The 22,105-nt window shown below is 43.5% G+C and overlaps 2 long non-coding RNA genes across 2 annotated transcripts in view; one reads left to right on the top strand and one right to left on the bottom strand.

Moving 5' to 3' along the window:
- Positions 1–22,105, top strand: part of LOC140704604 (uncharacterized) — a 48,103-nt gene that overhangs the window by 15,533 nt on the left and 10,465 nt on the right. The window lies entirely within an intron of this gene.
- Positions 11,978–20,688, bottom strand: LOC144586323 (uncharacterized). Its single transcript, XR_013541097.1, has 2 exons — positions 20,583–20,688; positions 11,978–17,101 (listed from the first exon to the last, which is right to left on the bottom strand). It is a non-coding gene; the product is annotated as an uncharacterized LOC144586323 (long non-coding RNA).

Here is a 22,105-nt window from a genome sequence, read left to right as displayed (position 1 = left end):
TAAGTAAACGGATATATGCAGAGAATGGTGAAGGCTCAGGCTATTGCTTGCCCCAAGTAATCTCAGTCACTATAAATCAGGTCACATCCTATGACAAAATTATCACTTCCTTGTGCCCCGTTTCTTGGCCACTGTAAAATGAGACAAATGCTGGAAACTGCCTTTTCTACATACACAGATGCCTCCATGCTGCTTCAGAACAAGAAAAAAAACTTGATTATCTGGAGGAAATCAGGGCAGGATGCAACATTCAGAATCTGGGGGATTCAAGATGCAGGAACTGCTTTCCGTAGCTGTCTCCCACTTTTTCATATGGCACATGGATATTGAGAGTAATCTCCCTTAACCTTGTTTTGCCAGACGTATTGCACTGCAACTGCCATCATAGCAGAATAGCATGTTGGGAAGGATGGGCCTCGTAGTCCAACACATCCAGAAAGCACTAGTTTCAGGGAAATGGGATTAGAGGAGGCCTTCCTAGCCTGGTGTTGCCAAATATTTTGAACTGCAATATTTATTTATTTATTTATTTATTTATTTATTTATTTATTTATTTATTTATTTATTTGCTCACTCCGTTCGTTCGTTTGTTCGTTTGTTTGTTCGTTTGTTTGTTTGTTTGTTTGTTTGTTTAACTTATATGCCACCCACACTACCCAAAGGTTTCTGGGCAGCTTACAACAATTTGAATACAACAAAAAGATAAAAAGATAAAACAATTAAAATATAATTAAAAATACAGCGCTCTAATAATTGCCATCAGGACCCACAATTGATATTATTTAAATTAAAAACCTTCTGGAACAGGAAGGTTTTTGACGTGGCACCAAAAACGTCATCAACCCTAACCCTAACCTTCAGTTAATGTGGCCCATTATATGGAAACATTGGGAGTTGAAATCCTAAACCTGTACAAGGCACCCAATTGGGGAGAGATTGGAACATCAGAATAATATCTCATCTGCACAGTGTTGTTGCTACGAGAGGTGAGCTCCGGCATGCGCCTGGTTTTTTGTTCCAGATTTGAAACATTTGTAAACAATCATCCCAGTGTATTCTTGAAGGCTTTCACAGCCGGGATCCGATGGTTGTTGTGGGTTTTTCGGGCTCTTTGGCCGTGTTCTGAAGGTTGTTCTTCCTGATGTTTCGCCAGTCTCTGCGGCCGGCATCCTCAGAGGATTGTCGTAGAAACTCTGTCCATGCTCTGTGCTGTCTTCTGAAGATGCCGGCCACAGAGACTGGTGAAATGTCAGGAAGAACAACCTTCAGAACACGGCCAAAGAGCTCGAAAAACCCACAACAACCAACACTGGTTTTTATGTCTAGATGAATGAGGGTAATTGTTGCTGGATGTAATAGGTACTGATGGTACAGCCTGTCTATACAAGACCTGACATTTGGCTCCCAACCCTTATGGCCTTCCCATCTGCCTATCTTCTGTGCTCTAACTCTGCCTTGTTTCACCTGCCAACTCTCTTTATATTCACAGCACACTCTCATTATCATACTATCCAGAAGCCTTCCAATTTTGACCTATTATTAATTAATTAATTTCTTCATTTCATTTCAATTTTATGCTGTCTTCCTCCCAGAGGCGAGACCCTAGGCAGCTGACAAATTATTTTTTAAATGTTTGGACTAAAAACAAGATAAATTATTACATTAAAAACAATTAAACATAGAATAGTGTTAAAACAATTTGTTAAAACAGTTAGAAATGATGCACAGCAGCCCAAATAAAAACTGTTCATGGCACATTTGATTGTTGAAAGTCTATATGCTGCCTAGAGTGGTCGTTTGACCAGATAGGCGGGATATAAATACAATAAATACAAAAGATAGGTAGGTAGGTAGGTAGGTAGGTAGGTAGGTAGGTAGGTAGGTAGGTAGGTAGGTAGGTAGGTAGGTAGGTAGGTAGGTAGGTAGATAGATAGATAGATAGATAGATAGATAGATAGATAGATAGATAGATAGATATGAAAAGGAGTCTTGTCCTGTTATTGAAAGGACTCGAAAGAGGTGTTATATACAGTACCACTCCATAGTGCTTCAAGCACTCTTTGGGTGGTTCACAAGTTAATTACGCAGGCTACACATTGCTCTCCCCCCAGCAGGCTGGGTACCAACCTCAGAAGGATGAAAGACTGAGACAACCTTGAGCCGGCTACCTGGGATTGAACCCTGTGTCGTGAGCACAGTTTTGGATACAGCACAGCGGGTTAACCACTGCACCACAAGCTAACCTCACTTCCCAAGGAAGGGTATTCCACAACGTGGGAGCAGCTGCAGATGAAGCCCTCTCTCGTTTTCCCACCAGATGTGCCTATAAAGGCAGTGGAACGGAGAGGAGGGCCTCTGCTGCAATCTTTGCAACTGACAAGGCTCATCTGGAGAGATATGTTCCTTTAGCCACCTTTTGGAGAGAAAGGGAGGATAGAAATGTTTTAAACAAACAAACACATAATCAAATAAAAAAATGAATGAATGAATGAATGAATGAATGAATGAATGAATGAATGAATGAATGAATGAATGAATGAATGAATGAATGAATAATTCACATAGCCTGGACCTAAGCTGTACAGGCCTTTACTGGTCATAACCAGCACTTTGAATCGAGTCCTGACTGGCAGCCAGTGAAAATGTTGAAAGGGGGGGGGATTTGTGTGCTCCCGATAACTGGCCCCAGTCAGCAGTCTGGCTGCAGCATTTTGAACCAGTTGAAGTTTCTGTGCCGTCTTCAGAGATAAGTCCACATAAAACACATTTCAGGAGTCCAAGCGGTATGTAAGGAAGGCATGTATCTGGTTGTCGCCCGGTCAGACATCTCAAGGAATGGATGCAGCTGGAGCACCAGGTTTAATGGTGTGCATGCACGCTTGGCTCCCGCCAAGACCTGCGGCTCAGAGATGAATCCAGGAGTGCACCCACGTTGCAAGCCTGAGTTGCTGGGGGTGGGTGGGGTGTAGTCCAACCAGGGCTACTCATCCTGGATGGTTGGTGTTTTTCTCTTCACCAGTCTTGGATTCACCAGCAGCACTTTCAACTCAGGGGGATGGCCACCTATGTACCTCTGTCACTGCATCACAACGCTCCCTTTTTGTTTTCTTTTTCTTTTTTGTTGCTTATATAGCAGTTGTTTGGTGTGTGAGACTTTGCTTGGAATCAACATTGTTGCTAGTGCCACCCACTCTTCCTCAAATAAAACTGATTCTGCACATGTGTCAGCATGACACATGGAATGCTTTGCACTGTACTGAGCATGCAACTGTTAATGTCTGTTCATTTCATTTACGTCCATGGAGGAAATTGGATGACATGTTCCTCAGGGGTGGCACACTGCATTTGATTCCTTCTGATAATACAAAGGGGGATGTTCTTGGCTTGCGCTGCTGACCTGGTGTTCCCACAAAACAAACAGGAGACAATTACAAAGTATACACTCTGATATCAGAATTGAGAAATGAACATGAGATATTTTGATATTCTGCAACATTATAAGGTGCCCGTGTACCTGAGCACAAAGGATATTCAAAAATAAAGCACAAAGCAAAATGAAGCAACAGCTGATATCTGCAGTGCTGTTACAAACAGGGAAGGGCTCAAGCTTCTAACGAATTTAAAATTAACATGTGGAAGCATAAGAAGGAATCAGAGGAAAGATTGTTGTGCAGAAACCAAACAGTGGGGAGTAGCAGTGAACCACGGAGGAACGGAAAGGTCACCAGCAGAACTATAACCACAATGAAAAGTCATCTAATGAGAAACACACACATACCCCATAAACAGCATAAGATCAGCTGGAGTTAATACAATACTAGAATTGATATAAGCAGATCATGTAATGGAGCAAATGTGGAAATACAGCAGTGCAAAATAACTCGGAAAGTCTGTTCATCTTTGATTCAGTTGATACTGATTTCAACCTTGCATTATGTGGTCACCACTAGGAAAAGTTGCCAGTACCATGGGTGCATAAAAACGTTGAATAAATGCTTAGTGCAGAAACCATCCATCTAGTCATGAAGCTCACTGGGTCACCCCTTTCCCTCTCAACCTGCCAACCTCACAGGTTTGTTGTGAGGATGAAATAACGTATGGGAGAGAACCCTTTCTGCTCCGCTTACTGCTTGGAGGAAAGCTGGAATTTAATCAACACAAAGGGAAGAAAGCTTGCTGGAAAGAGAACAGGCCTCCGGCCCCTAGTAAATAGTGGTGAGCAAAGTGTGATCCTCCAAGTGTCACTAGTTACCACTCTTCCATACCCAGGAGGGTTGAATGGGAGTGTGTCTAGCAACAACATCTGGAAGAAAACACTCTGTCCAAAAAAGATGAAGGCAAAATACTTACCTTGCCTGCCCCCCAGCCCCATGCCCCATTTATCAACACCTATCTCCTTGTGCCTCACTTTGTAAGACAAAGCCCAGAAGGATACTGCCTGGCCCATTCAACAATTTCCCCAGCAAAACCTTTGCATCATCTTTCAGTGGGCAAGGTGTGTTGCCTTCTTCTCAGCTGATCAGAGGACAGCAGAAGATGGCTTAAGGGACTCCTTAAGGGACGGAGTAGAACCGAAGGGAAATCAACAGAGCCATCTGTTCTGTACAGCAGGAGCAGGAAATAAAGTAGATTGAAATCTCTCGTTGATTATTAGTCTTTTTGAAGAGTTTGTGCCTGGCAATATTTTACTGATGTTAAATAAAATAGCAGAAGGGGGGGGGAACCTCTCTGGCATGTCTAGCTTTGTGTTTTTTCAGCTTCAGTATTCCTCCTCTGCAAAACTGGAATACTGACTGGTTGCTTTAAAGACCAGGTTTTCCTTCAGTGATGCTGGCTAGTTTTAGAGAGTTTTGCTAGTAATTCAGAGATAGATTGTTATATATTTTAGTGTATGACTCACAGGATGCAATAAATAATTGACTGTACTGGGGGGGGCAAATCTGAAAGCCAGTGTGGTGTAGGGGTGGAATAGGCAGGGGGCCTGGTTCAAATCCCAGCTCAGCCATCAAAACTCACTGGGGCCGACACCGATGAGCCTTTCTTTAAAGAATTCATAGATCTGGATAACTCTGTTTATTCTAAGTCAGAAGTAAGTGGACAGCACAGGACAGCAACAATACTCCGCCCTGCTGCCATTTTGTTTCTAAATCTCACTGAACCTCTTCAGTCTTCTAGTGGAAAATAAAATGGGCTCCCCAAATCTGAAACCTGTCACCCAGTTAGGGAAAGCAGACAAAAGGACGTACCACTGTTGGAACCCCAAGAATGAAGGATCCCAGTCCCCACCCCACTGGACAACTCAAGAATTACCCCCAACCAGAAAGAACCTTCCATCTCCCAATTTTCCTTCCCTCCGTTGGCGTCCCTTCCCAGTGCCTATGGGAGGATGGGTGGATGGGAGCTCCATCCTACCCTCAAGGTATAAACCGTTGAGGAGCCTCTCTCAAAGGTCTTTTCTTCATCCACAACTCCTCTCTTCCCCTCCCACCTGCTCCCCCACCCCACATTGTGAGTCACTCTTGGAAGAGTGGGAGATGCGGTGTTGGAGGTATGTGTATGTAGGGAATCCTTCCTTCCATTTGGCTGCCTCAGAGTGGCTTCATAAATAAGAAAACACAAAGCCTGGAAAGGGGGGGGGGGGAGGTTCGGAGCGGCTGCTAATGGATGCTCTCAGACGCCAGCCAAAGCCCTGGGGATACCAGAAGCCTCTCCACTTTCCGAAAGAACATGGAGGTGGGAGGGAGGGATTTAAGGGGGGGGGGCTCAGAGCCTTTCCCCTCTCTTAACATTTGGCAGAGGGTGGATCCTAAGCAGTTCTAAGCTTGCTTCTGATGGGAATAAGCATCAAATAAGGTGAGCAACCAATCACCATGGCTCCTTCCTCAGAAATAACTATACATTAGCAACCCCATTAGGGCTTGGGGTACTCCGCAAAAGGGCCTTTGCTAAAAATAGCCGCTCAGTCAAGAAACACACTCCTGTTGTTATTATTATTTCAAATGGCAAACTGCTTCCAGTCTTTGTGCCCTCTGAGCCTGTGGAAAAGCCATTAAGGGAGAAAAACCCTTTCCCTCCCTTTTTTTTTGTTCCGGACTATAGTATGGGACTGCTCCTCAGAAGGAGGACAGCATCCATAATCTCAATTGATTATTATATACATGTACTTTTTTTAAAAAAAAGAAAATGCCTTGCTGTTTGGCAGTTTCCTAAATGCATCCACGGGTACACTTTTGAGAGCTTGTTGTGAATTCAAGTTGCTAAAGGACTGATGTTGGAGAAGGATGCACAGGATGCCCTGGATTTCCTTTGCATTCAGATTAAGGCAGGGATGGGAAACGGTGGCCCTGCAGAGGTCGCCAGGCTGCAGCTCCCACGAATCCTGGCCAGCATAACCCATGGTGAGGACGACTGGAAGCCGCAGCCCAGCAACCTCTGGAGGGCCACAAGTTGCCCACCATTGAGTTTAATGCCCAGGATAACTGGCAGATGATCTATCTCATTCTTGCAGATAGGTAAATCGTTGGCAAAGATGTGAACAATTATATTACTAAGAAGAAGACCCATTCCGGAATCCAATATGAGGAAGGACAATAAAACTGATATTGGTTCTGGCTTGTGAGATGTATTGTGCTAGATCCCAAGTTCATTTTCTTTTCTTTTCCCTCCCCTCCCCTCTCCTTTCCTTTCCTTTCCTTTCCACTTTTGATAGCCAGAGAAGGCAAGAAGCAAGCAGCACAACCTTCCACTTGCTTAGTTGGTTCTATTCAATTTTTTATATAAAGGTATTTGCATACTAAGGGACGTGGTGGCGCTGCGGGCTAAACCGCAGAAGCCTGTGCTGCAGGGTCAGAAGACCAAGCAGTCGTAAGATCAAATCCACGCGACGAAGTGAGCTCCCGTCGCTTGTCCCAGCTCCCGCCAACCTAGCTGTTCGAAAGCATGCAAATGCAAGTAGATTAATAGGGACCACCTCAGTGGAAAAGTAACAGCGTTCCGTGTCTAAGTCGCACTGGCCATGTGACCACGGAAGATTGTCTTCGGACAAAACGCTGGCTCTATGGCTTGGAAACGGGGATGAGCACTGCCCCCTAGAGTCTGGGGCAAAAATTGTCAAGGGGAACCTTTACCTTTACCTTTTTACAGTATTTGCATACTAGGTTTGGGCCTTAACAAGAGCTCCTGGATGGGTTCACTGAACAAACACCACAAAGACAAAAAGTAGCAAGATTAAAACAGAGCCTTAAAACCAAGCAGAATTAAAACCCTAAAACCCAGGTGGATTTTTTTTAAAAAATCATTTTACTCCTCACTTAAAAGTTATTAGGGCTTATTCCTAGGTTGGAAGTTATAGGGTTGCAGCCTAAACTGATCCACAACCTGACTTGATGGATGGAAGATTTGTATGTGTGATGCAGGGGAGAAAAAAGAAGAGTCATTTTAATAGTTCACTGAATATGGCAAAACAAGAACTCCGCTGGCGCTCAGCAGACGCACTGTGACTAAACGTTCTAACACAGTTCCCCCAAAGGGTGGCATTTGGATGGCAGCTCAAAGGTCCGGCATGGGTTCTGTTCTTCACACACGCCCCCTCCTTTGTCTCCAGCTGGGCGGAGAGCAACTGCCCACTTTGTCACCCTGCCAGCTGGTATTTCAGAAGGCTCAGCATCTCCGGATACTGTCCTCTGACACAGCATTTGCTAGATATAAAAATAGCGAGACAGATCCAGGCAGCACTATCTGGTCAGCACGCTTCCTGCTGACTCTCACAAGCTTTGACAGATGCCACAAAGTCCCTCTTAGCTCCACCAAGGCACTTAGCAAAGTCAACCCTTGCACCTTCCAGGCTGACCCTCTGAAAAAGCCTCAGAACAACCCCTTTAATTTTCAGTGTTCAGTTGTGCACCATTTCCATGAAGGTTGCCTTGGTAGTTTGTTGTCTGTTGTAACAAAAATGGCATACAGCTTTTTGGCACCTTAAAGGCTAAAAAGCTTTATTTGGCCTAAGTTTCCCTGGACTGTCCTTCAGATGCATGAAGCATAGCCCCAGTAGAAATTTTCTCTGCTTTTCATGGATCAATCTGCTCATCTGTGCTTGGATGTACCTGTTATTCCTCAATGCCCTTTGAATGACTTTTAATTATCACCATTAAAATATACACCTGCCACCTCCTAAGGACTTTTAAAGGTCCCTTAACCACCACCACCAACCTGGACCATTTGCATTTCATTCCCTTCCTCCATTTGTCTGTATAAGCATCTGCCTACTGTCCTCTGTGCATCTGGAGAAGTGGATCACAGACCAATAAAGCTGATGCAAAATACAATGTGTTGGGCTTTTAAGCAGTCTCAGGACCCTCTGATGATTTTGCTACGTCATCACAAACTCTTCTTGGGAGCACTGTATCTTCTTGCCATTCAACAGTGTTAGTGATTAAAAGCAAGGATGTGGGAATGAGAATGCTCCTGCCCATTTAATAGTTGCGTAGAAGACATGTCTTCTATGAGAAATTCCTCCAGATGAAATTCCCTCTACCGTACCAGGGACAGGCAGCATATTTACTGGGATCGATAAATAGATATTTGAGAAGTTTGCAGCAAATCTTCAAGAGTTTCTGCATTTAACTGGCATAAATAGACTTTGGGCTTTGTTTTTTGGGTGTTTTTTTTTTTAACAATATCTCTTATATTGACTACCCTTGTACTAGTTGCTTATCGTTCTGCCTTAACGTATCTCCTTTGTAAAATAGGCATACCAACAGACTGCTATTGACCACATCTTTGTGTCAGTGATTTATCCCTGACTTATGGTTATCCACATGCTAGCAAATTATGTATGTAGGCACATGGGTATTTATATTAATGGGGTAGAGTAAGTAATTTCCTCTGTGTGCAAAGCAAAAGCAAAGAGATCTTGTAAGCCTGAGATGTGTCTACTCTTGTACTATACAAATATTAAAAATACACTATAGAAATTAGGGAGAGTTACTTTCTTGGACTACAACTTCTAAACTCTTACAATCAGCAGAGGGAGTTGTGCTTGGTGGAAGGTTCTAGGAATTGTTGTCCAAAAACAACTTATCCAAACCTGGTCAGAAACTCTGTCGTTTGTTGTATATGACCCACCTACTGGTTTTTAGAAGAGTTAGGAGAAATCTATTGCTGGCAAGCTAATTAGAGAGTGGGAACTGTATGGGGCAGCCTCCCAACCAGAGGTACATATATCTCTACTAGAAAACAGATGTAATAATCTATGGAGGATACAGAGTTTTCAAGAAAAATGGTGATGCATTTACTCTCCTTCAGTCCCCATGTTCTACAGCAAGGAGGCATGCAATCTCTACCACAGATTATCCATTTGCAGCATTTCAAGGTAATAGCAGTAGTATCTAGACACTTTGTGTTTCTTCTTCTTTTTCTCATTTCTCCTATCCATCAGCTTATTGTAAATGGTAGATTTAGTAACAGAATGCCCGTAAACATTTCATCATCATCATCATCATCTTAGAACTGCAGAGCTGGAAAGGACCCCATGGATCATCAAGTCAAGGAGGCCCAGTGGGGGAATTGAACTCCCAACCAGCCAGAGATCTAAACCACTGACCTAGCCAGCAATTTCATGTCCATCTTAGAAGAGTGGGTTTATTGTTTCTGTCATGGTGGAATTCAAGTTATTTGAAAGAGTCAAGACCAGGCCAGCCATTCGCCAAACTGCGGTGGTCACCTCAGGCAACTGAGTAGTGGGGAAAGCGGCAGATGTACCCCCTCCTCTTTGCCACCTGAGCTGGCTGCCAGGGCAGTTGCTGTCTTTGTCACCAGCCTGTTTCCCCTTGCTGGCCACTTGCATACCCTAGGCAAGGAGTGGCACCCCAGTGGACAATACCCACCAAGATGGGAGAGCAGGAAAAGGAGGAGGACAACAATGGTGGAGGCCCCCAAATAACCATCGGCCAAGGAGCATCTTCCCAGCCCCATAACTCTCAGCAGAGCCTCGTGGCGCAGTGGTTAAAACGCTGTACTGCAGCTAAAACTGTGCTCACGACCTGGGGTTCAAATCCCAGGTAGCCGGCTCAAGGTTGACTCAGCCTTCCATCCTTCCGAGGTCGGTAAAATGAGTACCCAGCTTGCTGGGGGGGGCAATGTGTAGCCTTTATAATTAAAATTGTAAACCGCCCGGAGAGTGCTTGTAGCGCTATGGGGTGGTATATAAGTCCAATAAATAAATAAATAAATATACTGAGGCATTGGGGGAGGAATAGGGGGAAAATCCAGCTACCACCCTTCTCTTCCTCCTCCCAAGGAGTATTGCAGGGTAGAGGGCAGCACACTCTACATGCTTTTCTTTCTACTTGAAGCAGTGTGACGATTTCTACTGGTATTGGAGGGAATTACTGGTAGGATGCAAGATGCAAAAGGCTGAGAATCATGGGTATAGAGCAGGGGGGTGTAAAGACCTTCTAGAAACTTCAGCAAATTCTCCTGATGTTTTTTCATCTACCTTCAGACCAGCAAAGGTAGGTATTAAGAGATGAAGGAAGGCATTCCTCACCTGGCAGCTCAATCATGGCTCATTGTGCATTTTGATCCAGCAAGCTAGAAATGCTACAAACGAATACTTTCATCTATGGGGAGAGGGGAGAGCAAAGCAGTGCAGCCAAGTAGGCTGAAACATCTAGGTCTGGAGTGTGATACATTTGGCCTTCCAGATGTTCTCAGTTTCAACTCCCAGAAGCCACATCATGCCAGCCAATATAAGAACTCATCAGAATGGTAGTCCAAGGCGTTTAGAGAAGAGGTTGTCAACCCCCAGTTCACGGCCTGGTGCCGGTCCGTGGCCTGAGCCAGACTGGGCCGCGAAGACAGACCTCCTGCCCCCCACCCCGCACGCATTCCCTTCCCCACAGCTGCCTTGTGCATGTGCACACGTGCCGGCACTGGTGTGAGCACTCCCCAACCCCTTCACACATGTCCCCAAGTGAAACCCTGTCCTCCAACATTGTGCAGCTACCAGAAGAAGTTGACATGAGTGTATTTGAATAAATGTAGATTGTTGTACAGGAAAAGAAATAAAACATCCCCTGAAAATAAGCCCTAATGCATTTTTTGGAGCAAAAATTAATATAAGACCCTGTCTTATTTTTGGGATATACTGGAATCAGAAATGTACAGTGCAATCCTCTACATGTCTACTCTGATGTAAGTCATATTTTTATTGTTTATTGTTTTTAATGTTTATTCCTATGAAAATGGACAGGCTTCAGTACTATACTACATCCTTGGGAGTAACACACCCTAAGCTCAATGAGACTTTCTTCCAAGTATTCATGTATAGTATTACACGATATGATTTTTCATTTAATTTTTTTAAAATAATTCACATCTGAGTTTAGTGGCAATTCCATCTCACCCCGGGAAGGGGTAGCCTGTGAGAGGGACTAATGAATCTAGAACATAATTTCCAGCATTTTTACTCACCAAATGAAAATTTCCAGCATCCTTTTGAGACCATTTAAGAAATCTGCAAATTATTTCTATTTATTGTATTTATGCTACTGGCTGGATGGCTCAGTTAGTTAAAGATCAGGGTGCAAAGAAAGAGGTCATAAGTTCAGTTCTGCACTGTGCATTGCAGGTGAAGAATCAGCCTGAGTAGCATTGCAGAAGTTGCACAGTCCCAGAGCGCGCACACACCCCCCCAGAAAGAAGGGATAGTAAACCACTTTGGAATACTCTATAGCTAGAAAACCTTGGCAAAGGTCTCCATTAGTCAGAAGCAACTCAATTGCTTGTTGTTGTTGTTCTTGACAACTAGTATTATATAACAGATACAAGTTTTAACTAAAAACCTACATATCTGTTAAATATCGGCACAGTATGTATGCTGTTCTTAGTATTGCCACTCTGTGTTATTTCTGAGATCTACAACTGTTTATAATACTGTGTGAAATTTCTTGATATTGTTCTCAAAGCCTCAAAGACTATGGGGACCACCAAAGTGCGGTTCATACACAAGCGGAATGTTTCAATTACCAGATCTCTGTATTTTGTTAGTTTTTCCAATTCTTTATTTTCAACTCTGGCATCCCCTGGAACTGCAATATCAATGATCCAGACATTTCTTTGTCCCATTACTACTACATCTGTTGTGTTATGCTCAAAGTGTCTACCACCACCACCACCATTATATTTATGCTCTGGAGGCATTCAAGAGAAAATTGGACCACCCTCTGTCAGATCTGCTTTGATTTAGATTCCTGTCTTGAGCAGGGAGCTGGACTCAATGGCCTTACAGAGACCCCTTCCAATTCAGTTATTCAACTACTCTATGATTCTATATTTATATTTATAATATTTGTATATTGCTTTTCTTTTTAAAAATATCAGAGCACTTTACATCAAATGCAATAAAACAAAAAGCTAGAAATAACAAAACAATAAAAGCAAGAAATACTGCCAAAAACAGTTAAGCTCCGTGGGTCACTGGTATGTTGCATTATGATGTGGAAGTGGCTTCCACTGCTCAATGGGTAGAACAGCCACACTCTCATATAGGCATCCAAAGTCCAGCCACAGCCGTGGTTCAATACAAAGGCACTAAAAAAATAAATAAAAAGGAGGAAATAGTTTTCAACCACAGAATAAAATGTTTTGGGCAGAATCCCATTGGGAATAGTGAAGCTGTCACACCTCTGCTAGCAGAGAACTCCATGCTTTCTCCAGCTTGCAGTTGCACAAGCCAGAGACTGCTCTGTTCAAATCAACAGGGCATTGTCTTCTGCAAGAGTGTAGTTACCTCCCCTGCCACACAAATTGTCAGAAAAGATCATGTGTAACAAACCGTGTGTGCTATAAACAAAAAAGGACGTGGGCCTTAGCAAACAAACTTTTTCTGTTAGCTCAGTGGCAGTGCAATGAGAGAGCTTAGAAATATCACTTCTGGCATCATAATGCCCAGAATCCCCAGCCAGCATGGGAGTTGTAATTCACATATAGCCAAGCAGATTGGCTTCTGTGGGTTGAACATTTTATGTAAAGGAACATAACTCAGAGCCTCCTTTCCCCAAAGGCTTATTCAGTATCAAAAAATCTTTGTAATTTCTGTGTAGGATTTATTGGGTGCTCTGCCTCCTGTAGATCAGAACTAGAGATGGGGTGATTCGTATTTGTATATGAATACGAATATCCCCCACACAGGTGGAAATAATGAGAGTCTGGCCCCATGGGGGCAGAGTGCCCACTCACAATTTTGCCGCTGCCACCGGCTCTGCGGTGCCCTCCTATCGCACCTTTGTCCGCAATTGATTACCCAGTCCTGGCAGGAGGCAGCATGACACTCCTCTCTGCTAGGTCGGAGAGTGGCTAATCCATTGTGGAAGCCTCCATGGAGCCGGCGGCAGCGGCGAAATCATGAGTAGACCAGCCCCATGGGGCCAGACCCTCATTATTTCCACCTGTGTGGGGATATTAGTATACAAATACAAATACCCCCATCTCTAATCAGAACATGTGTGAGTTGTATTTATGTCAAATTCCCTGAGTCTATATATGTTATTGGGAGCTGACTGGATAGCTCAGTGTTTTAGGTATCTAGGTGCGGAACGAGAGGTATGGGAGTTCGATTCCCCACTGGGCCTCCTGAGACAAGAGCCAGCCTGGGTAGCCTTGGGCAAGCTGCATAGTCCCAAGGTGCCCCCAGAAGAAAGGACTGGTAAACCTAATTCTGAATATTCTCTACCTGGAAAACCTTGAAAAGAGTGGCCATAAGTCAGAATTGACTTGACAGCATATGATTATTATTATTATATATACACTGTCACTGAGAAGCTGTGATTAAATGAGCAGGCTTTGTAATTTCATGGATCTTTAACTTAATATCTGGCAAGCTGCCAAAATGCTATTATTATGACTAACATTTTTGCAGAGCTTAGAGTTATAATGTTCTGTACTATTAAGTATTTTATGCACTTTCTTTCTTTCTTTCTTTCTTTCTTTCTTTCTTTCTTTCTTTCTTTCTTTCTTTCTTTCTTTCTTTCTTTCTTTATTTATTTATTTATTTATTTATTTATTTATTTATTTATTTATTTATTTATTTATTTATTTATTTATTTATTTATATACCACCCCATTAGTGCAAAGCACTATTCTTGGCAATTTACGACATCAAAGTAAAATAAAATACAATCAAAACAACAAAGTCATCAGTAAAAACAACCAATTAAAGACAGCATACCACAAGAGGCAAAAAGGTAACTAGAATACTGTCATCCTAAAACCCTGAAACGCTACATCATTGTGCACTGAAAATATCATAATCACCAAAAGAGTGCACTCTCAGCCTCACAAATGGCACTTCATGTTTAAATGTTGTAACATACACAAGTGCATTATAAAATAAACATGTTCAGCTGTCAAGAATGTTATTGTTCAATAACCTAGCTGGCTGGTTAGTTTTTTTGGAACAACTGTAGTAAACTATTATGCAAGCCTCAATTTCAAAAGCACTTTCATTTTCAGAGCTTTTTTATATACCTCCTTAATTATTTTAACATTATATTGTGAAGGAGTATTGGCAGAGAGTGTGCTGTCCCCTGGTGAAGAAAGGACCTCAGAGGGAGGGAGTATGGAGAACACCAAAGAGAGAGAGAAAGCACAGGAGTAGAGGAGAAAATACAAGAGGGCGGGAAATTTAAAGTGAGTTTGGTGGAGGAGGGAGAGAACGCGATAGGCGCAGAACAAGAACTGTCAGTTTGACATGAAGATATAAATACTGGCGGCAAACGCCGCTTTGAGGTAGAGATAGAGTTGTGAAAAAGGAAGAGAGAGCTGGAGAGGTTACGCGAATATGAGAGAGTCAAGACACAAGAGTTGTTAAGGGATTTCCCCCACTTGAAAGTGGGAGGATTGCTCCCTGATCCCTTCACAAGGGGGAAAGAAGAGGTGAATATTGAACCTCTAGAGGGGTCAGTAGGGGTGTTTCCCAGGAATCAGGGCAGAGGATGACGCGTGATTCGGCCGGATGCAAGACATAACACTCTGCCGCTAGAAGGTGACCGGGCAAGGTATCCATGCTGCGGCACCATCTGCGTGGTGCGGAATGCCCCTCTGTGGAAGCCGACCAACGCGGAGAAGTTTGGTCCTGTTCCCCTTTGAGTTCTGCAGGCGAGAGAACCGATCCAGCAATGGACAGTTTCGGCTTGTTGCCTGAGTTAAGCTTTCTAGACCCGTTTTCCGCTAATGTTGATCCCTTGACTGTTAATAAACCCGAAGTTGTTAAAGTTAAAAAGACGACTCCTCTGCTCCTTCCCGCCTTAGACGAGGAACCGCCTCCCTTAGAGAGTGAACCTATTCACATATATACATACAGAATATCAAACCTTGACAAGTGGTTTATTAATCTTTCTGATCTCCAGTGGCTGAATCTACTACTGTAGTTAATTGAGCTACTAAATTTTAAATTTTCAAATTTTCCTGTCTTTGTCCCTGCTGAATAAGATTTCTCCATGATAGGAAACATGTCATGTTTCTCAAAGAGAGAAGGAAAAGTGGCTTAAAGCAAATAGTTATAATCAAAGCTATAATCCTCAAAATAAGGCAATGTAGGGCCCAGGTCACTGAAGTTTCTTTCCTGTACCTTGACTTCTACCCTAAGTAAATACAAAAAGTGAATGTTACTTTTTAATTCCCTGAAGACGGTGGAAAGATTTTCTCACTGAGGAATAAGCTTGTCAGACAAAATATGAATTCATGCCCTGAAATATGTATCGATTGAACTGGACTAGTAGATTATGTAATGATGGATAGTGCTGGACTGCCAATATGCTGTTTGTAGATCTTGTCTATTAAAGCCTGTATATTATTTCAGCTCTTCCACATCACTAGTGATGCAGTATGTAGGTGCTGGCTGAATAGCTCAGCGAATTAAGGTATCTGATTGCAGAGCCAGAAGTTGGGAGTTCAGTTCCTTATTGTGTATCCCAGAAGATCCAGCCTATGCGGTCATTCCTGAAAACCCTGAAAAGGGTTGCTGTGAGTCAGAATTGACTTGATAGCAAACAATGATGATGATGATGACAACCCTTTTCAGTACAACTTCAGCCATAATGTATTGCTTTAAACTAAAGATTGGAAAATTACCTTGTTTTTTTTAAAACACAAGAACACATAGACATTAAGGTTGGGAAAATAAAGCCTGTCTTTATGGAATATGTTTTTTTTAAGTCCCCATATAAAGACAGATAGTGAACAATCAACAGCAGCAAAACACAGTGGATGTGCCAGCTGCTCACAGATAGTTGGATCTGTGAGAAAATAATACCCAAGTGTAAAGGATAAGTGGTAGCCATCCCCTTTTAAAAAATGAGTCCTGCCAGTTACAAAATGTAACTCACAGAGCTGTGAGTTATGCTGCTCAAAGTCTTTCCTCCCAAAATACATTCCAGAGTCAGACATGTGCCACAAAAAAACTGGGCCAGGGCAGGGGAGGCTACAAAAAAAACACAAAATTTTCATAATTTCCACTGTACATTGTCCACCTGGATAAAGAGAGAAGCAAAGACCTCAAGCTTTCAGAAGATGGCAGGACTGAGACGTACAAATTTAGTATCACTGAATTAGAACCATCGTTTTTAAAAGGTCCCAGAAAGAATGGAAGGGAAAAAAAGTTTTGCATTATCAGTTTCCTCCACAAGGAAGAGAAACCGGAAACCTCTCCTCAACTATGGATGCATGGTGGCTAGAACCACAATATAACACAACGCGCCAAAATAAAAGTCAATCAAGGACAAGTCTCTCTGCAAGAGAGAAGCATAACTGAGGAGGAAGGACAAAGGAGTCCATGCCCTATAACAACACAGCAGCAGCAATTCCCCTCACTTAACGTGGGAGGGGGACACATTTTCTTGGGTGTGCACAGATAAAATCTTTCTCATCCCCAGGTGATAACCAACAAGATTGCTGTTTCTCCGCCACTACCAGCAGAGGGAACACAGCCATCTTCAAAGCCATTCTTTGGCAAAGAGTGCTTTGCTGGTTGGGTGACTCTGACTCCAGGAGCCAGCGAAGGTGTGTGTGGAAATGTGCAGTCCAGAAATGGACAGATGTGCATCTGGAGAAACAGAGAAAAAAATTAGACAGGTTATGCATATTTGTTATTAGAAACTGAAGCAACAGGCACAGTCCTGTAATACAGTTAATCAAAGAGCGAGGAAGTGCTTCATCTCAATAACTTAAATGAAACTGCCTAAACTATAAAGCAATGGCAAAAGCCTTTTCTTCTTCGGCTTTATCAATATTGAAAATCTGCAGTGTAAGAGATGCTAAAGCAACCATTCAGCCTGAAGATTTATGTCTGGCATTTGGGGAGTGGGGGGAGTCTGACGGAGCATTTGTGAAGCAGGAAAATCTGCTTTTTAACAAATCCTGCAGGCTGCAGACCCCGGGTTGTGCATATCTGTTTTGATTATTTATGCGGAAGAAATAATTTCTTTAAGAATAGCTTTTCTTCCCACAGCAACACTTATTTTTTTCTACATTGTTTTAAATGTTGTTTGTTGCTGTTTAGTCGTTAAGTCGTGTTCGACTCTTCGTGACCCCATGGATCAGAGCATGCCAGGCCCTCCTGTCTTCTACTGCCTCCCAGAGTTTGGTCAAATTCTTGCTGGTAGCTTCTATGACACTGTCCATCCATCTCGTCCTGTGTCATCTCCTTCTCCTCTTGCCTTCACACTTTCCCTTCCCTTCCCTTTATTGTTTTAAATAAAGGCATCCAAATGATTTCATGGGAAGAGCTTAAGCCTTCCACCAGAACCTTCACTCTGCAAGGTTTCAGTGGCACTCTTTCCCTTCTTATTTCTTTGGCCCTCCCAGGGCTGTGGGTTGATACCGTCAACAGGCTTCAGTGCCATATTTTAGGATGACCACCCAGTAAGGAAAGCAATTAAAAAAAAACGGCTTGATTTTGTGGCTGGAACAGTAGATAGATCTGTTGAAATCAACTGGTAAGGCTGTTCAAGGCATTCTCACCTGCCAAGATCTGCACATAGAAACACACGAAGTGCTGTGCAGATGATTCCTCCATCTAACCCAGTACTGCCATCTTTGACTGGCAGCAACTCAGGCTAGAGAGCTTCAGGCAGGATCTTTTCCAACACTACCTGGAGATCCCTGGTGGTCTCCAAACTACTAACCAGTTTCAGCTCTGATTAGCTTCTGAAATCGGACAAAATCGGTCTGTTCTGGGTAGCATCAACCTGCTCTCAAAGGCCCAGTTACTGTACTCAGTAATTAAAAATGTAGTTGGCAAATTTAAGGTTACCCTCCCTCCACTTAGCTCAGCTTCAATGATGATCACATCTGCAGGCCTAAAACAGGACTTCCCCTGGGTTTCCCCATATCCCAGAATTAATTCTTCTCTTCCTTTGCTCGCTTGCTTTCCCTCTGCTTTTAGGAGCTTCTTTGCCTGTTTCATCTTACATTGGATTCTGCCCCATCTCTCCTCTCATAAGACTCGGGTATCTTGGATTCAAGATGACACAACAAACACAGGATTGAGCCCATGACATGTCTACGCATCTAACACCCACCCAAATGCAGCAATGCCAGTAAAAGGAATGACAGGGACACATAAGTGTGTGTGTGTGTGTGTGTGTGTGTGTGTGTGTGTGTGAGAGAGAGAGAGAGAGAGAGAGAGAGAGAGAGAGAGAGAAATCTATTCCTTTACTTTTTGTATCTCCTTGTGTTCCATTGAGTCTCCTGTATCCTCCCTGCAGCATGTGGGGGTGTTGAAGGAGAAAGCATGGGGAGGGCTGCCTTCCCAAACTATGATCATCTCCAAAATTAGGACATCTTGGCAAAACAGTTTCAGCAGCATATGAATTATTGAGGAGCATGGAGAAGACTGCTGCTGGGTGGTTTGGGAAAGGATGCTGGGGTGGGGAGAGAGGAAGGGGAAGGAAGGAGGCTGAGGTTATGTAGACTAGAAGTGGGACCAAGAAGGATTGAGGGAAAGGGGATGCTAGCGACTGACAGAGCGAAGCGGCAACCCAGCAACTTCATTCCCCAGACCACATCACAAGGTTAGCCAATTGTCTAAATGGGTAAGATCCCATGGCCCCCCAGGAAATGTGAAAAATGTCATTCTTTCTCTCTCTTTTTACTGTTTTTTTTTTTCACCACATGAAGCAGGGGCTTTTTAAAACAATTTTTGTTTTTGAGGTACTTAAAACTTCTTAATTTGGTTCTCTTTTAGTACTGTATTATAATATGGGTTTTTTGTGCTTTAATATTATTTCTTACTGTGCTTTTATTTTTCTCTGTTTTTGTCTCTCTGTGACCATCGTAAACCTATGTTTTGGGAGAAAGTTAAATAAATAAGTACAGTAAACACAATCTAGATGGAATGTAAACAGCTCTCCATCCCAACAAACAATTGGCCTGCCGGTTGGGAGATTCTTGAAACTATCGTTTGTTTTTAAGTGACATTTGCCCAAGCTGTGCCAGAGGGCTCCCCAGAACTATAGCTGAGGATCTTAGATACTGTACTTCATCAAACAACAAACCCTAGGATTCCTTGGACATTTTTTCCTCTCTCTCTCTCTCTCTCTCTCCCTCCCAGTCGGGGTGCCACCCACTCCAGTAATAGACAGCTAGAGTTGTCATTAAAAACCTTTCTAAGGCATCAGGTTGGCGATCCCATTTGGCTTGGTGTAGAAAGATCAGGGTTTGAATCTCTGCTAATGGGTGTAGCCACGTGAGTGACCTTGGATCAATCAACCTCTCTCTGTTCACCACCCCTTTCTTTCTTCCAAACTAATCTGCCCCCTCAAAATGGCAGAACAGTTTGGCACAAAATATTCCGCAGCCCCAAGGCAAAGAATAAGTTGGAGCACCCTGTCCCTCCCTCCTCCAGACACACTTCAATCCCTTGTAGAAAAGCTGACTGGGCTGCTTCCGCCGTTGAATCTTTCTTACATAACCAAACCGTTTTCCTTCCCCCATCCTGCGGGCAGCAGGTCAGTTTAACAGCCCAAGCCTTGTGGCTTACGCAGCCGAGTCCTCGAGGAGATGGCCCATGGCCAGGGGACTCAGGAGGAAGGGCCGATGGCAAGGGCAGGGGGGGAGGCTGCCCTTGCTGCCCCCTCAGCATCTGACCCATGAGGCCATTTCCTTGCTCTTCCCAATGGCAAGGCTGACCCTGGAGGGGGACAGAAGGGTGGGGGAAAGAACCTTAAGTCCTCCTCTGGTTATCAGCCCCCCCCCTCAGTAGGCCAAGTATCCCACCTAGTCCATAGCCTAACTAGTCTTGCAGGAGAAGGGCCTTACGCTCTCCTCCTGGTCCTGTGTTTTCTATGTTTATACTCTTCTTTCCAAGCAAAAATGGGCTCCCAAAGGAACTAAAATACGACAAAAAATAAATGCTGCCCACGAAGGAAAATTTCTCGACAAGAGCTGAATGGAGAGGCACCAGCATCTGCTCCACCCCTCTTTCTTATATCATTTGTTTGGGGGGGGGGAGGAACCTTGGCCCAGATATTCTCCCCCCTTGTTCCCACCTCCTTCCTGCTTTTGTCACTGTCACAGTATTTCACCTTATGCAGGAACCGCCTTATGCACAAGCCTTTTTCCTCTGGAAGTCTTCACTGTGTTGCCTTTTGAAAATACTGTAAAATCTTTGCTAGCTGACCTGATAGGGTGGCAGCATGAAAAAGAGAGAGCAGGGGTCCTGGGCCTTTAGTAGCGGTGGGGAAGCGGGGGTGGGGATTTCAGCAGCTGGAGGTTTTTAAGTTAACAGGTTACCATCTCCTGAAATTCCCTCTTGGGCTGCAGGCAGTTTCCTGACCAGTCCTTTCAGACACAGAAATGGGAGGGGGGGTTAATTTCTTCTTCAGTGATGCAGGGTATATCAGAGTCTAAATATTTATTTAATTTTCTTCCCTCCCCGCCCCTCCGCAGAGGAAGTGTTCAATTCGCTGATATCCTGAAGTGGCTCGCTTATTAAGCCACTTGTTGGAAACTCAGAATGGATGGAGGCAGACCAAACAGTCAATTGAGCTCCGATATGCCATTTGGATGCAAGAACTGCACTCAAATGGCATATCACAAAAGCTCCACCTCACAGCATGCGACCCTATTTTGCTTGCACCGGGGCCACTCCAAAACGAGCAGTCTAGATGAGCCCTTACCCTAACATCACATTCAAGTTTCTTTGCTCCATCGTGGCTACTTTTAAGATCAGCAGCACCTAAGAAGCTGAAGTCTTCTCCCACCGTTTTCACAACTTCTCTCAGACTTAAATCCAAACTACAATATTAGTTTGGATTTAAGTCTGAGAGAAGTGGTGAAAACGGTATGGCCCACGGGCTGCCTGTGGCCTGTCAGACTTTCCCTGTATTCCCTGGGATTTCCCTCCATCCTGGAAAAAAACTGAGTAAAAATAACTAATCATGCCCCAAGAATTCCTGGGAGCATGACTGGCCACTTAGATTCATTTCTTAAAAACATTTTATTTGCCTTGTGTATAGTGACAATTGAGAAATTGCCCACAGCCACGATTTCAATCAGCACTTCATACAAAGCAATTTAAAAAAATATATATATATACTCTCGGTGCTAGTCTAGCTGAGGCAAAGAATGTTGGTTTGTTTTTTCACTTCCCCTGCTCCTCCACAGAATAAGGTACTGTAGGTTCTCTGGTGGGATGTGTCCAGTCATTACACAGGATCAAAGAGTACCTCCAACCTGGTGCCTCCAGATTCATGTGACAAGAACTCTTATTGATCATAAACAAATGGGAGTTGTGGGTTTTATTATCCAGCACATCTGAGGGGTACCAATTTAAGGGAGGCTGGTGTAGAGCATGGGAACCTTAATCCAGAACAGAGTTTGATATCACCATGACTCAAGATAATATGGTGGCCAAGGCAGAAAACCCAGACGTTGTTTTCCTGTCCTCCTCCATCAGCACGATGCACCTGGAAATTTTCCTGTGTCATCATCACAATGAAATTTTCTTGCACAGCATCAGTTTATTTCAGCAGGGCTCGTGCAGATGAAATTTCTTGTGGCTCTTTTAAAAACATGACACCTCCATCTTTAATTATAGCCCAGTGTT

The sequence above is a fragment of the Pogona vitticeps genome, chromosome 2 (genome assembly GCF_051106095.1).
Source record: "Pogona vitticeps strain Pit_001003342236 chromosome 2, PviZW2.1, whole genome shotgun sequence".
In the NCBI taxonomy this organism is placed as follows: Eukaryota; Metazoa; Chordata; class Lepidosauria; order Squamata; family Agamidae; genus Pogona; species Pogona vitticeps.
This window is presented reverse-complemented; position numbering and strand designations above follow the sequence as displayed.